This window comes from Panthera tigris, chromosome C2 (assembly GCF_018350195.1).
Source record: "Panthera tigris isolate Pti1 chromosome C2, P.tigris_Pti1_mat1.1, whole genome shotgun sequence".
Taxonomy (NCBI): Eukaryota; Metazoa; Chordata; class Mammalia; order Carnivora; family Felidae; genus Panthera; species Panthera tigris.
Genome location: NC_056668.1, coordinates 91,091,639 through 91,107,937, shown reverse-complemented (window position 1 = coordinate 91,107,937; position 16,299 = coordinate 91,091,639). Strand labels below are relative to the sequence as shown.

The window sequence follows — 16,299 nt, the reverse complement described above, 5'->3', positions numbered from 1 at the left end:
GTGCTCTTCCCACACACTTTTCCAGTTTTATTTATAATAGAAAATTGAAGAAATAAAACCACATGGCAGAGGTAGGAAGTGAAAATAAATCAAAACTCATACTTAACAAATGCATCCCATTGGAATGCTTGTATAGGCACCTTGAGTCACTTTTAAACAGTCACTTGCTATAGACGTACACTCAGAGATTGACATCTTAGAATCATAAAACACCATATTGGGTGTAAGTAAGGGGCAGTGATTTGCATTAAGTTGCTGCTTAAATTGGTTAATTGGCTTTCTACAGAACTCCCTTGTTTAATTTGTTTTTGAAATAATAACAGTTACAGCATTAAAAAACATGCTTCCAGAGCAAAAATTTGCATGCTGTAGTTTAGCTGTTCAGTTCTTATTATCAGGAACCAATCTGCAAAGGCCCTAGAGCAAAAATTATCCCCACATAGATTTCCTCTGGGGAAGGATTATAACTGGAAAGTCAGTGAGCTGAAGAGAGTTAACATTCTTGGGTTATAAACGTCATAGAATAGGTGAATAGTTGTTCTGAGGAGGTATACAAGTATTATTCTTTCACTGTTACTCATGAGTATCTCTATGGGAATTGATAAGGAACAATTGTAGTGTGAAGGTGATAAAAAAGAAATGGGTTTTCATAGATTAATGAAGAAAAGTCATTAGCTATAATCTATGTAGGAAGAGTTTAATGAAGAGTGGTTACTACATTTAGCTGAAAAGAAAAATGCCCATTTACTTCAATTAATGATTGTTTAAAGTAAAATATGATTTATTATTTTCCATTTTACAGGTGGAAATTTTGTGATGTATTTATGATGCAAAATTTTAAATTGCCTTTAACATTATGTTTTACAAATATTGATCGGTTGTGTTTTCACAAGCTTATGACTTATTTAAAAGGAGAAATATTGTCTCGTGTTTTGCATTATGTTTTCTGATATATTTTTATATATAGACATGTGCTGCAATTGTAAGATTTATGGTAATTTAAATTTAGACTCTGGAAAACAAGACCTCCCCCTAGTGACAGTCTCTAACAATGTTTCTGAGAATTTAAGCATTAGAAAAACAGTACTATTTTATGTACTGTGCAGTTACACAAATACCTAGAGTCTAATCAGATTGCTATTTAAACTCTCCATAGTATATACAGAAAAAATAATGTTTATAATATCACTTGTTCAAACTGTGGTAAAAAATTAGTCAGTTTTAGAAATCAGATGTAATTTGGGCTATCACTTTTCCCTCTAATTGCACAAAAAATATAGTACTCATCTGTAGCCTTATTAAAATATGTTAACAAATGTGTATTACATATCAGTGGAGAAGATATGCAGTGGGAATATTCATGGGTAGTTACTAATACATATATTTTTACTATAGATTCTTTTTTTAAAAACAGAAATACCAGTTTTTGTCTTAAATATGATCTTTTATACCTCTTATCCCAGCAATGTATGAGAATATATTTATTCTCTAATAATAGCCAATAATGTCTGTAATCTGTCTTTTAAGTATTTGCCAATCTGATTGATAAATAGGAACTGATAGCTCATTGTTACCTTAATTTACAAATCTCTGAGTTTGAGCTTCTGTTTATGGAAATTGCCACTTGATTATCCACTTTTCCATTGGGTTGTTTATATCAACCTTACCAAGTTTTAAGGACTCTTTTATACCATAGAGTTTAATTGCCCTCTTTAATGCTATTTTCAAATACATGGTTTGTTGATTTTGTTCAAAATATCTTTTGCCATGTGAAAGTTTTAAAGCTTTGTGTAGTCAAATATATTTTATAATTTTATAATATATTCTATTATGATCATGAAAGTCTTCTAAAACTACATTATGCATATAATATGCTATATTTTTAACCGGATTTTTGTTGTTTTATTATTTTATATTTAAGTCTTTAATCCTAAATTTTTAAAGATATGTTGTAAAATAATCAACTAATTTTAGTTTCTTCCAGGTATATATATTTAATTTTGCCAGTACCATTTATTAAGCTATGCACTCTTTTCTCCTTACTGGCCTATTATTATTTGTGAGATTATCTATCTGATAATCATATTATCTTCTACTCTTTGTTTTTATGTTAATCCCATGTTTTGATAATAGAGGCTTTTTTGGCAAATTCTCATATGTACATGTACCTTCTAGCATTTTTTTTCTGCAAATTTTGGGCATCTACTCTTCAATATAAATTTAGGAAAATCTTATCCACTGAAGGACAAAATTGGGATTCTAATTTGGATTTTATTAAATATACGTAGTAACATTGAGAGGCAATATTTTTAATATTAGGAATTCTTATTCAAAGCATTAAATAACTTTTCATTTTTGGAATGTCTTTATATTCTCTAATAAGATTTTAGTGTTTTCTCTGTAAAGTTTCTATGATCTTTCTTACTGAAAATAGTCCTAAGTATTTTATGCCTTTTTGAGTACTTCAAATGAAATTTTTTGTTTTTACTGTTTTTAACCTTCTTAACCAATTCTTATTCTAGTAATTTCCTTTCACTAGACTTTCAATTAAGTGTTTTCTTTTTTCTTTTTTCTTTTTCTTTTTTTGAGACAACATGCACGTTCAGGTGCCAGAGATCAGGGGAGGGGCAGAGAGAGAGAGAGAGAGAGAGAGAGAGAGAGAGAGAGAATCCCAAGCAGGCTACCCACTGTCAGCACAGAGCCCTACACAGGGCTCCATCTCAGGAACTGTGAGATCATGAACTGAGCTGAAATCAAGAGTTGGGCGCTTAACCTACTGAGCCACCCAGTGCCCCTTTTTCCTTTCCTTTTCCTTTTCCTTTTCCTTTTCCTTTTCCTTTTCCTTTTCCTTTTCCTTTTCCTTTTCCTTTTCCTTTTCCTTTTCCTTTTCCTTCCTTTCCTTTCCTTCAAATGTTTTATTTATTTTTGGGGGAGGGAGAGAGAGAGAAAGAGAGAGAACATGAGAGAATGAGCGAGGAAGGGGCAGAGAGAGAGGGAGACAGAGGATCTGAAGCCAGTTCTGGGCTTATCGCCGAGAGCCCAGTGTGCGATGTGGGATGTGGGACTTGAACTCACGAACCTTGAGATCATGAAGCTGAAGTTGGTCCCTTAACTGACTGAGCCATCCAGGTGCCCCTCCTTTTCTTCCTTCCTTCCTTCCTTCCTTCCTTCCTTCCTTCCTTCCTTCCTTCCTTCCTTCCTTCCTTTCCTTGTACCATGTTTTTCACGGGTTTTCATGTTCCATTTTATGTGTGGTCTGATGTTTGGCAATGGTAATGCTACTGTTTAGAGACAGTGCACATTAGGATTTAGACTACATGGAAGAGTCACCCATTATTCTCTATTGAAGCTTTAATTCATACAGAGTATTTGAGTGGGGACGCTTGCAAGAATAAGCAACACTATAGTTTTATTAGTTATATTATTAACATAGCTCCACATTATGTTTTGTTCCCTACTTAATTATGTTTATGCACCTTTTTTCTTTCTTTTATTTTTTTAAGTTTATTTATTTATTTTGAGAGAGAGGGCAAGTAGGAGAAGGGCAATGAGAGAGAGAGAGAGAGAGAGAGAGAGAGAGAGAGAGAGAGAGAATTCCAAGCAAGCTCCTCACTGTCAGCCCAGACCCTGACACGGGGCTTGAACCCATGAGCCATGAGATCATGACCTGAGCTGAAATCAAGTGTCAGATGCCCAACCAACTAAGCTACCCAGGCATCCCTCTTTTATGCACCTTTTACCTCATGCATGATCAATCATTAACTTTGCCTTTTTCACCCCTACTCCCTGTTTACTTACTGATTATAGAAACCTCATGGTGACTGGATGGTAACATTTGTCTTGAAATTATCTGACATATCTGATCATACCAGGTCCCAAATGGTATATTATTATCCAGAAGAATGTGTACCTCCAGATTGGTTCAAGCTCTCCCCCACCCTCTACCAAGGTTTCAAGAGACCCATCACCTGCCTTTCATATATTCACTTCATTCCCCAAACATATATAAGCTATCCCTAGACTCAACTGGGCAACATAACTTTGGGAACAGTCCTCTTCTTCGGGTTGGGTTGCCCATCTGATAATAATGCTTTCTTTGCTTCAGAACCTATGACTTAGACGTTGGCTTGCTGCTCGTGTGCACAGGCAAGTTTGAGTTTGTAAAACTATGTACTTGTACTTTCTACTCAGTCTCATTGTATCATTTTATTGGAAGAATTTTTTGTGTGTCTGTGGATAAAGAGCTAGAAAATAGAATGGGAAGTATCAGTAATAAAATATTTGACATCTGATTATTTTTCTTTACCCATACTACGTAACCTCCTTGGAATATTACTTAAAATAGGAAATATACATATTTCCCCCAACATTAACTATCCTCCCCCCCTGCCCCCCCGCCATAATCTTGGTTTGATTGGTTTGACTAGTACTGCAAAAATACTTATACACTAAAGGATACTTAGGGGAAAATAAAGAGGGATACCTGGATTGCCTGAAGAGCTATTCACAGTGGTTCTTTACATTGTTGTAATATGTACTTATGCTGCTCTCTTGGATGGAATGACAAACATAGAGATGATAATTAGACCTGTGGGCTAGTCATGGCTTTGCTGCTTACAAGATGGTACAATCAGTGATTCTCCAAAAGTATCTTTTCCCCAGTTTTGTTTTTCCTTAATCATTTGGGATTATGAACTCCTTTTTAACTCTGATGAGAATATAAAACTCCTCCCCAGAGCATGTTTACATGTACATATACATAGTTTTGCATGTTATAAAATTTGTGGGATTTGCATATGTCTTGAAGCTTGCCCATTGAAGGATCTGGTTCTTTTATCTCTAGCATGCATGACTTTAAGTATTCGTTCTAACACTAACCGTTTATTTTATCATTGGTTAATCATTTAAACTCTCTGACCCTCAATGTTTTATCTACAAAGGAGTAGATTGGATCTGATGACCTCTAAAGCCTGCTCTAGCACTAACTTCCCAAAGGTTATTGCAGTATCATAGTCTAACTTGATGAAAGCAGTGTACTTTTATTATTCCACAATTATAGAGCTCATCCTAATTAGTATTTGCTATTAATTGAACTCTTTTGCACTCGTAAATTGTTTTTAATCTGATTTAACAGATGTTTATCAAGTACTGAATAAGTACAAAGCACTGTGTAGTGCTTATAAAGTTGAGCCTTTGCCCTTAAGGATTATAAAATGTAAGTTGAAAAGATGAATAATATAATGAACGATGCTTAAGATATGAAGTATGGGGGTTAAAAGTTATAATTGTCCTTTTAATATTTTTTTGAGATTGGAAAACTTTATCTATAAAGGGCCAGATAGTACATATGTGGTTTTTTGTACCATACCGACTTTGTCATAATTACCCAACTCTGCCATGGCATCACTCACAAACCTAGACGGCACCTAAATAGATAGGTATGGCTGTATTTCAGTAGAACTTTTGTTTAGAGAAACAGGCAGCGTGCAGGACTGTAGTTTGCCCACTCCTGAAATAAAGATTATATTCATCAAGGAGCACTTTAATAGAGGCGATGCGGTATGTTATGAAGGACTGATTGGCATTTAGATGGAGCAGAAGCAGTCGGGCAAGAATTCCAGGCTGGAGAGACAACATGATCAAAGACTAAAGAATATTTTGGAAACTGTTACATCATTTCAGATGGAGAAGCAGTTTAATTCATATTATTCAGTATTGGAAAGATTTCATGAGAATTATATCCATTATCATGAGTCACAGGACCTTCAACCTTATTTTAACATTTTAAATGTTTTACTGCAACTTGTTTCAGGAAATTTGATAAAGGATGGATGACTTGGAGAGAATTGTGGGCTGTTAACTTTTGGTGAAGGTAATCAAGAAAGAAAGCTCTTTCAAAATTTTTCTATTACATGTTCTTAGATTGATGAGGGAAATATCTCTCTTAAGAGTTTATTGAGATATAATTGCATAAAATATAATGCAATATACAGCACCTACTTAAAATGTATAATTTGATAAGTCTGAATTTACTTACGCATTGTCAAACATCACAACAGTCAGGATAGTAAATGTACCCATCATCTCCAGGCATTTGCCCATGCCTCTTTGTAATCCCCCTCTCACTTCTGGCCCCTTTCTTCACATCACCAAGTGACTACCTCTTTGTCCTCTGTCACTATATATTAGATTGTATATTCTGTAGTTTTATGTAAATGGAATCTTATTGTATGTACTCTTTTTTTTTTCTTCTTTTACCAAGGTAATTTTGAAATTCATCCACATTATAATTTGTGGTGACAGTTAAAATTCCATTCATGTCTTGGTCTTTGAGTTGTTACTAATTTTTTGCTGTCCTAAATAACACACTATGAACATTTATGTACAAATCTTTATATTGTTATATGATTTTTTTTTTGTTTTGGGTAAATACCTAAGAGTGAAATGGGTGAATATTATGCTAGGTATGTGTTTAACTTTTTAAGAAACTGCCAGACTGGTTTTCAAAGTGATTGATCATTTCACATTGTAATCAACAGTGTGTGTGATTTCTAGTCCCACCACATTCTTGGCAACACTTGGTATGGTTAGTCTTTAATATTCTAATTGGTTTGTAGTGGTGGTATCATTGTGATTTTAATGTATATTTTCCTAATGTCTAATGATGTTTAGCATATTTTCATTTGCTTATTTTCCATTTACATATCTTTTTTAGTGAAGTGTCCACATCTTTTGCCAAATTTATTGGGTACTGTATTTTCTTGTCAGAGTTTTAAAAATTCTTTATTTCTGTATACAAGTCCATTATCAGTTATATGATTTGCAAATACTTTCTCCTAGCCTTATTCTCCTAACAGTGTCTTTTGAATAGAAGTTATTGATTTTTTTTTGTTTGTTTTGAGAGAGAGAGAAAGAGAGAATGTGTGAGCTCATATGAATGGGAGAGGAGCAGCAGGAGAAAGGGAGACTCTTAAGCAGGCTCTATGCTCAGTGCAGAGCTCGATGTGGGTAAGCCTTGAAGTTGGGTAGTGCCATGTCAGTCTTCCAATTTTGTTCTTCCCCTTCAATATTGTGTTGGCTATTCTGGGTCTTTTGACTCTCCATATAAACATTAGAATCAGTTTGTTGATAGCCACAAAATAACTTGCTGGGATTTTGATTGGGATTGAGTTCATTCTGTAGATCAAGTAGGGAAGAACTGACATCTTGACAACACTAAGTCTTCATTTCCATGAACATGAAATTTCATTACACTTATTTCGATCTTCTTTGATCTTATTTTCATTGTGAGATGCTTTTTAAGTACAAATTTGATCTCTTTAATAGATAAAGGTCTATATATTTCTCTTGAATATATAGTTGCTCTTCTTGGGAGGTTTTCCATTTCATCTAATGATACTATTAAATTGTAAACTTTCTTTTTTGTCATTATTTTAGGTAGATGTTTATCAATCATTTTGATTTTTCTCCAAGAAACAGCTTCTGATTATATTGAATCATTATGGCTTTAGATTGCTGTTCTGAAGATTTTTGCTCTGATTATAATTAATCTGGTATAATTATGATTTATGTATTTCTCTTCAAGTTCTATCAATTTTTGCTTTATGTATGTTGACATTCCCTTATTAGATGCATAAATCTTTAGAAATGTTATGTTTTCTTGATTAATCCCCTTATTATTATGAAAATCCTTCATCCCTAGTGTTATTCTTTGCTCTGAAATCAAATTTTTCTGATATTAATATAGCCATTCCAGATTTCTTGTGGTTAGTGTTAGCATGATGTATATTTATTTATCCTTCTATATTTAGCCTATTTGTTTCTTTATATTTAAAATATGTTTCATGTAAGCAGTACATCTTTGGGTCTTGCTTTTTTCTTTAAATTCAGTTTTGTAATATTTGCCTTCTTTTTTTAAAAATTTTTTTACATTTATTTATTTTTGAGAGACAGAGAGACAGAGCACAAGTGGGGAGGGGCAGAGAGAGAAGGAGACAGAATCCGAAGCAGGCTCCAGGCTCCAAGCTGTCAGCACAGAGCCTGACGCGGGGCTTGAGCTCACAAACCATGAGATCATGACCTTAGCTGAAGCTGGACGCTCAACCAACTGATCCACTCAGGCGCCCCAGTAATATTTGCCTTCTAATGTTAGTGTTTATAAACAGTTTGCTTATTGTACAGTTATTGACATGGTGAGGTTTAAGTTTATCGTCTTGCTATTTGTTTTCTGTTAATTCCATCCTTATTTTGATATCCTTCTTTCCTTTGTCTTCCATCTTTTGGATTGAGTACTTTTAAAAATTATTTTATACTATCTCACTCATTGGCTTAGGATTGGCTATATTTCTTCATTTTGTTATTTTAGTGATTAGTTCAGAATTTGGAGGATATTTTTTTTAACTTATCTGAGTCTACTCTCAAATGATATTATACCACTTCATATGTAATATTAGAATATTACAGTAGTATTCTGCTATTTTTCCCTTCTGATTCTTTATGCTATTGTTGTCATATATTTTACTTACACACATTATATTCTCTACAGTACCTTCTTTTCTCTTTCCCCTTTTCTTCCTATTCCTTCCTTTTCCATCACTTCTCTTTCTTTGCATCTTCTCTTTTTGGTTCTCTTTCTTTTCAGTTTTCTTTTGCATAGTTTCCATTGCTGTGTTTTCAAATTCACCAGTTTGTTTTCCTGATTTATATAATCTGCTGATAAATTGATATGTTGTACTTTTCACATCAGGCATTATTTTTTCATCTTTATAGAATGATTTATTTGTTTTTAAGTATCTTGTAATTTTCTTCTTAACTCTTAGGGTGAGGTCTTTCCTTTTATTTTCTGAAAAAAATATATTTCCATTTTCCTCATCATTTCATTTAGGCTTTTTGTCATAGATCTTATTTTTATATATGTATCAAACATTTACATTATTTTTTCTTTAAGAACTCAGGTATCTTTTAACTAGATTATTAATATATCTTTTACCCATATATCTTGATATCCATTTTTATTCTTTTCCTTTCTCCCAGCATCTATTCATAGTCGTTTCTATAAGTAGTCCCTTCTGGTTCTCATATTTATCTACTTTTTTTTTTTTTTGACAGGAATTGACAGTTCGTTGGCAAATAAATTCTTGATTTCTTTCTGTTTGTATCCTCAGTTGACTGGTGCTATACACTTATTGCTGAAGTACATGGCAAACCATTTATTTCCCTTTCCCAAGTTCTAATAACTAATAAATTTGAATCCAACTGGATCTCCTAATAACAAATTTATTATGTTTTCTGTTGTTCCACTGATTAGTCACAAAGCTCTTTGAAGCTTGGGAACATGTGATTAAATAACAAACAACAAATGAGGACTGTAGAAACTCAGATATCATTATGGCTGATAGTGGTTTTAAATGCCTTCGTAAAGAAGATTAAATTGAGCAGTTTAAACATTTAAGTAATAAGGAATAAATGAGAATGACAGTAAATGCTGGCTGTGTGATAACTTAATATTATATGAGAGAGCATCTATAAGAGTGAATTGATTATCCATTTGACTAAGTTCTTCAGAGATAATTTTTAGCATTACATTTACCTAATGCTTCCCATTAACAAAAGAAGAATAGTTCTTAAAGTAAATGTTAAAATTTTAAATAGTGTTTTAATGGACTAAGACCAACATTTTCTTCTGGAGAAAGTAATCTTTACAATTAGAATGTAATTAATAGAAAACTATGATTTAATTTGCAAATCATTAATTGTGTACATTAGCATTCATTCAATGAATACTTTTGAATATATCTACATAGGATATGAATTGGTCTGTTTGGCACGTACAGCATTTGAAACAATATTTAAATTAGTGGCTCACATTTAAAAATCAGGAGGTTTCATATATAGCCCTGACTTTCTGGAATTTTTTTAATAAAAAGAACCACATGATTTCACCACACTAGTTTGCCTTCTATCAATGAACAGTTGGCTGGAACAGCATAGCAGCTGCCCACTTCGAGTAGGCACTTCTTACAGCACCATATTTCTTACTCATTTATGTTGTCTTCTTGGCCATTATGGCCATTTGAAACTATGATTCTTGATGTCCTGTGTGTATGATACTCTGAGAGATACATGATGGATATTTCCAATAATGATATTAGAGGAGATAAATGTCATGCAAGGAAAAAAATGATAAGCTACATAAGAAAGGCTATTATTTTAACCATCACAGAATATTAGATTCCCAAACAGTTATGCTAAGCAGCCATTTTCTTTTCCATATTTATGAACAGTTGTGCACAGCCTTACTTATCCATAAACTATGTACAAAATCTGAACCTGCCCATGTAAGAATGTTGGAGAAAGAACAATAATATGAAGAATGGGAAAGTAAAAGGTGTGATGTGTATCTTTTTCTTTTTTTACTAAGTGTTCCAAAATGCTGTTCATAGACTGATAGACTAAGATTTTCCTTTAATCCTTTTTTTTTTTTTACTCAACTATTTAACAGTTAATCAGTTATTACCACTGAAACTTTTAGGTACTTACAGTGGACATCAAGTATTTTCTCCACGTAATGCCTCTTCCCTCATTTTCTGAGTAAGTCATCACTCCAAAAAATGTACACACATATGAATACCTCACTTTATCTATGAGGCCTGAACAAGAGCTACCACCTTCTATGCTCAACTTTCGTCCACAGTTGTTAATTCAGTGATCTAAGCTGGGCCAGTAAGAGATTTTTTTCATGTACTTTAAAATTTTTTTAATGTTTATTTCAGAGAGAGAGAGAGAGAGAGAGAGAGAGAGAGAGAGAGAACATGTGTGCAGGAGAGGGGCAGAGAGAGAGAGAGGGAGGGAGGGAGAGAGGGATTCTCAAGCAGGTTCTGTCCTGGTTAGCACAGAGCCTGATGTGGGGCTTGATCTCATCAAGGGCCGTATCTCATGAACTGTGAGATCATGACCTGAGCCAAAATCCAGTCTGATGCTTAGCTTACTGATCCATGCAAGTGCCCTCCCTATTTTTTAAACAGATGCAGGGATAAGGGTGAATTTTGTAGAATACTCCTTTTCTCTCTGGTCCTGAAGGTTAGAGAATGGAAACTGAGAAGGTGCTAGTGGCTGTCTCTGAGGAGGTAGGCAAGTTCAGTCTGTAATGGGGGGGGGGGGCAGAGCCAACCCAAAGGAGATACACAGCAACATAGTAGATAGTCCTGTCAATATCTGTCATTTGGAGGCCAGCCCTATCATTTATTCTTCATAGTTTGTTTACATGTACCAAAAGCAATTCCCCCTTTAAGCTAGATGGAACACATGCCATTTACAGCCAAGATATTTCTGATTAACATACCACTATATTGTTTCAACTTTAATAATAGTTTAATCTAACAATTATTTTTTAGTGCCCACAATTTCAAAGAATCTGCTAAGTGTTTATGGAATTCAGAGAAGAATAATATATAGGTTTTGCTTTCATTGAAGTCTAGAAAGAGAGAATAGGAAAATCCATAAAACTAGAATAATTTAGAGTCATATGAGCCATACAAGAAAAATGTAATTAAAAGAGGAATCAATCATTATAATCATTATCTTGAGGGAATTGGTTTTCAGGGATGTTTCTTATACAATGTGACATTTGAGGTGGATTGGATCTTTTTCTTTCTTTCTTTCTTTCTTTCTTTCTTTCTTTCTTTCTTTCTTCTCTCTCTCTCTCTCTCTCTCTCTCTCTCTCTCTCTCTCTCAGAGAGTGTGAGTGGGGGAGAAGGGCAGAGGGTGAGATAGATTTATTTTTTATAAATTTAAATCCAAGTTAGTTAACATATAGTGTAGTAATTGTTTCAGGAGTAGAATTTAGTGATTCATTACTTACATGTAACACCCAGTGCTCATCCCAACAATTGCCCTCCTTAATGCCCATCACCCACTTATTTAGCCCATGCCCCCACTTAACTCCCCTCCAGCAACTCTGTTTGTTCTCTGTATTTAGGAGAAAGAGAGAGAGAGAGAGAGAGAGAGAGAGAGAGACAGAAAGAGAGAGAGACAGAGAGAGATAGACAGAGAGACAAAGAGAGAAAGAGAAAGAAAATGAGAATCTTAGGCAGGCTCCACGCTCAGCATGGACCCTGACCTGGGCTTGATTCCATGACCCTGAGATCATGACCTGAGCTGAAATCAAGAGTTGGAAGCTCAACTGACTGAGCCACCCAGGTGCCCTGAGGTGGATTTGATTTCTGTGGGAGGACATGAGGAGGCATTTCATGCCAAGGAAAAGAATGAATAAATGCATTGAGTTTGGAAGCATGGAACATTTTTCAATGATAGTAAATGATACAGTTTGGCTGTAGGCGGCTAAGATGTTTAGGCTGGATGGGGAAGACATGGCTATGTTGTAGAGGCCTGGCATGTGGAGGTCAGTTTGCTATATTTGATGAACATGAGGGGAGATTATTGAATATTTTTTAGAGTAGATGTGCCTTGATTAAAGCTGCATTTCAGGATTAGTTTTGTAGTACTGAATCACCTAGATTTATGTAAGGCGAACCAACAGGAAACTTTGGTAAATATGACAATTATCAAGTCTTGGAGTGATGATGACCTGAAATATATTCTGTGAGTGTGGAATGGAAAGGAGATGGATGTCAGGTAGAAATGACATGTTGGGTGAAGAAATCAGAGAAAGCTCAAGACATTTCTAATACCGGTGATTAGTTTGGTGGTAACACTAATAACCAATGAAGATTTGAAACCCTATTAACCTCTAATCTTTAGCATCCAAGTCATATACAACTTATATATTACTTTAAGTAAAGGGCTAAGCTGATGCAGTTTTTCTTTGTCTTTACCTGTATAATCAGAAGACCAAATAATTTGGAGTCAGCTTAATCTGGTTTTAAATCTAGACTTAACTGTTTTGTAGCTCTGAGACTTAGATAAGATACTTAACTTTTTAAAATCTCAATTTTGTTATCTCTAATATGAATATAATAGGGTTAACCTCTTATGGATACTCATGAGAATTAGGCAAGATAATACATGTAAAAACAACAGAGAGTGTGCCTGGGATATAGCAAGGATTCAGTAAATGCTTCCTTATTGTAGGCATTGATGTGCTATGTCTACAAATCCATAAGCCATTCCTTACTAAGGATGCAATGTGAAAAGCCTCTTTTTAAACAAAAAGTGGAAATTGTTTTCAATTTCTATCTAGGGTTATCTGGGGTAAATTCCTAGTCTATTTTTTTTTTTTTTTACAATTCCATGACATTCCCCAAACTTTTGCATATTTGCCTTGTATGCATAACTTGGTTTCCATCTTCATTTCTTGATTCATATCCTCCATTGGATCTAAACCCTATTCTGAATCAGGCTACTAAGGAATTGGTTTCTATATCCTGTTTAGTTCCTGTTATTCACGCTCACAGATGCTCCACCTTATCCCGTGAGGCTGCTCCTCATATATCTTCAAAGTAGATCAATTACATAAAATATTTCCATAGCCAACTACTTGACTTTAGTCATTATTATGGCTTATAAACACTTGATATCATTGCCTACCTGTGTGATTTCAGCTTTTTCATCTCCTAGCCTGTTATCACTTCTGTTACTTATATTGATGTGGATAAAGTCAGTGTTTCATTGACACACTCTGCCTGTCATCTGGATGTTAGCTAGCCATTTTTCCACTTCATTGATGGTTACTGGCTAAATCTCAGATTATTATTTTGAAAATTTTCAGGTGACCTTGTCGCTTAAATTTTGTGTTATTAAACTCAATTTTATAGTCCATTGTTTTTTGACAAGAGTACCAAAACAGTTGAGTGAAGAAAGAAGAATTCTTTTCAAGAAATAGTGCTAAGACAACTGGATGTGCTCATACAAAGAATGAAGTTAGATAGCTGTACTTCACACCATACACAAAAATTAATTTAAAATGGATCAGATCCCTAAATGTAAGAGCTAAAACTATAGAACTCTTAGAAAAAAATTATGAAGAAATCTTCATGACCTTGGTCTTTGCAGTATTTTTGAGATATGACTCCAAAAGCACAAACAACAAAAGGAAGAATAGATAAATTAGATTTATCAACATTTAAAGCTTTTGTGCTAGAAATTATATTATCATAAAGTTGAAAAAAATGATCCATATTATGGGAGAAAATGTTTTCAAATTATATATCTGATATGGGATTTATATCTAGAATATATAAGTAATTCCTACAACTCGGTACTAAAAACACAAATAATCCAATTAAAAATGCATGAACAATCTGAATAGATATTTTACCAAAAAGGTTATACAAGTGGTAAATAAGCATATGAAAAGCATCATTACACATTGGGAAAATGCAGTTCAAAATCACAGTAACATACCACTTTATACCCACTAAGATGACTGTAATTAAAAAGTCAGATAAACAGAATGTGTTGGTGAGGTTGTAGAGAAATTGGAACCCTCATAGGTTGATGAGGGGAATGCAAATGGGTGCAGTGGTTTTGGAAAACAGTTTAGTAGTTCCTTAAATTATTCAGCATAGAAGTTCCATATGACCTAGAAATTCCACTGCTAGCTATATTTCTAAGCAAAATGAAAACCTGTATTCATCTACACAAAGACTTATACATGAATGTTCATAGCAGCATTATTCATAATAGCCTAAAAGTACAAACAACCCAGTTGTTCATCAGCTGATGAATGGGTAAATAAAATCTTGTGTATTGGAATATTATCTGGCAATAAAAGTGAAGTATTGATATATTCTACTACATGGATGAACCTTGAAAACATTACAGTAAGTCAAAGAAGCCAATCGCAAAAGACCACGTACTGTGTGATTCCTTTTATTGAAACGTCCAGAATTGGTAAATCTCCATAGAGACAGAAAGTAGATTATTGGTTTCTTAGTGTTGGGAGAGGAGGGAATGGGATGAAAATGAGTATGAGTTTCTTCGGGGAAGGATGAAAATGTTCTAAAATTAACTATTGTGATTGTTGTACAACTCTGTGAATTTGCTAAAATCCATTGAATCATACACTTTAAATGGTTGAATTTTATTTATGTGAATTGTATCTTGATGAAATTAAAAAAAAATCAAGAACCCTTGGTTTCAAGTTTGGAGGAAAGTGATAGTGTATAATTTTCAAAACATGGGGAGAGTATAGAGGTGGGAAACTTAGATGAATTGAAAACATTTGAATGAATTGAATAAGTAAGGCGGGGGATGCAGCTTCTATCCCACAGGTGGGAAGAGCCTTTCTGTTTGGAGAATGCACCCTTGAGAACCTTTGTTTGAGTATCTCAGTGAGTGAAATAGGAGTTGGGTTTTTATTTCATGATTAGCAAAATAAGCTGGCCAGTTAATCTCTTCATACTCCTGCTTATAAAATAGTGTGACCTCCAATCTTTTTTTTTTTTTTTTTGGCCACCTCCAATCTTAATTACAATTTGCAATGGGATTTGTATTCTGAAAGGAAAAGGAGAGCTATGTACTTCAAAAGTATTTTATAGGTATGTAAAGTACTTCTATTTTCTAGGGCTATTGTCAGCAAGAATGAGTAAACCATTCTCTGGGAGCACTTAGCCATAAGAAGTGAATCAACCATATAAGAACATGTGAGACACTATCTTGTAAGAAATTACTTGTAGAATGGGGTATTGCTTAAATGGAAGAATTACTTTATCAATTTTGAGTGATTGGTGTACTCTTAGAAAGTACATCATGAACTTTCGATCACCATAACACGCCTTAATATTGCTGGTGTTCTTTTTTCAACCCTGTATCATTTTTCACCATTATATCAATTACCTGAATCTTATAACTGTAGACCATGATTATATAGCCATCTGCACCATGCTCTACTATGCTCTATAGTACCTTTTTGACTATACAACAGCAGCAGTCTGAGCAAAATTTGTGACTCTTAGAGGGTTAGAAGGTTCAGGTAGTCAAAGAACCCTTTTAGACTTAGCCTGTTCATTAACATAGTTATTTAAAAAAGAACCCAAACATGCATTTTATACTCTTAAATGTTTCATATATATGGCACTCTTTAAATAATTTATCATTATCATTGTCAAGTGTGGAATATTAACAGAATTGCTTTTCAAAGTCAGCTCACTTGTTCTTCTCCAATATCTATATTAAGTTTAAATAAATAATGCCAATTATACATAGCTGGTATCCTCAAGAATTCATCTCAGCTGGTAATTTTACATAGATGTCCCTTCTGAAGGATTCTTTGTGTCTTAAACAAGCTTCTGAAATATTGGCATGTTTTTTTTTTCTTCCAGCATTGATGTTGTTTCAAAT

At 34.0% G+C, this 16,299-nt stretch overlaps 1 protein-coding gene across 16 annotated transcripts in view; it reads left to right on the top strand.

The window, feature by feature from the left end:
* Window positions 1-16,299, top strand: part of NAALADL2 (N-acetylated alpha-linked acidic dipeptidase like 2) — a 1,331,477-nt gene that overhangs the window by 31,125 nt on the left and 1,284,053 nt on the right. For 6 of the 16 annotated variants that reach the window (XM_042998921.1, XM_042998914.1, XM_042998916.1 and 3 more), the window contains one exon: window positions 5,813-5,872. The exons of the other annotated variants lie outside the window; for them this stretch is intronic. The gene's annotated coding sequence lies outside the window, so the exon portion shown is untranslated. The remainder of the gene's footprint in view (window positions 1-5,812; window positions 5,873-16,299) is intronic. 16 annotated transcript variants of the gene reach the window in all.